The sequence below is a fragment of the Diaphorina citri genome, unplaced genomic scaffold (genome assembly GCF_000475195.1).
Source record: "Diaphorina citri unplaced genomic scaffold, Diaci psyllid genome assembly version 1.1 scaffold28437, whole genome shotgun sequence".
NCBI classification, from domain to species: domain Eukaryota; kingdom Metazoa; phylum Arthropoda; class Insecta; order Hemiptera; family Psyllidae; genus Diaphorina; species Diaphorina citri.
In genome coordinates, this window is record NW_007405775.1 from 1 (window position 1) to 708 (window position 708).

The 708-nt window shown below is 36.6% G+C and overlaps 1 non-coding gene across 1 annotated transcript; it reads left to right on the plus strand.

Annotated features, from left to right (window-relative positions):
• The first annotated feature begins 634 nt into the window (after positions 1 to 634).
• Trnah-gug lies at positions 635 to 706 on the plus strand. Its single transcript has one exon. It is a non-coding gene; the product is annotated as a tRNA-His (tRNA).
• Positions 707 to 708: the final 2 nt, after the last annotated feature.

Below are 708 nucleotides of genomic sequence, written 5' to 3' on the forward strand. Positions count from 1 at the left end.
GTAAGTATTACAGGGAACTGAATATCAGCTTGATAAAAATCCTCCTAAAATACTTACTTACATAGAGACAGGTAGGTATATGTACCTAGGTACCTTGGCAAAATTTCCACGTTGACTTCTACAAAATAAATACGAACACACGATCAAATACCTACCTACTTACCAACCTATGTAGGTATAATGATGTTGTAGGCAGGTAAGTACCTACAATAGGTATCTACCCAACTGACAACTTACCTATTTTACACAGGTAGATTGAGTAGATTCACTACCTAAGTAGGTAGGTACGTGAAATTATTTTTTTTTTTTGTAAATTTGATACTCAGCTAACAGTTTACTCGTTTACTGATTTCTCGTGTCAACATTATTTTTAATAGCGCAGTATGCCATTTGTTCAAACAGATAAACCCGTGGTAACATTACATACTTCATTTTTTTATACCTACTGATAAGAAATCTTCCTCTCCGCTCCGTACGCGTAAGGTAACATAAAAAACGCCTTTGATAAAAGATAACAATGCTTCACGCAAACATTAAAACATAATGCGCCTTCAACTACTAAGGATACTTCATGCAGTACTTTTGTACTGTTTGAAATTTTTAAATACAATTATTTTTCCCCTCGATATCAACAGCCGTGATCGTCTAGTGGTTAGGACCCTGCGTTGTGGCCGCAGTAACCCAGGTTCGAATCCTGGTCTCGGCATG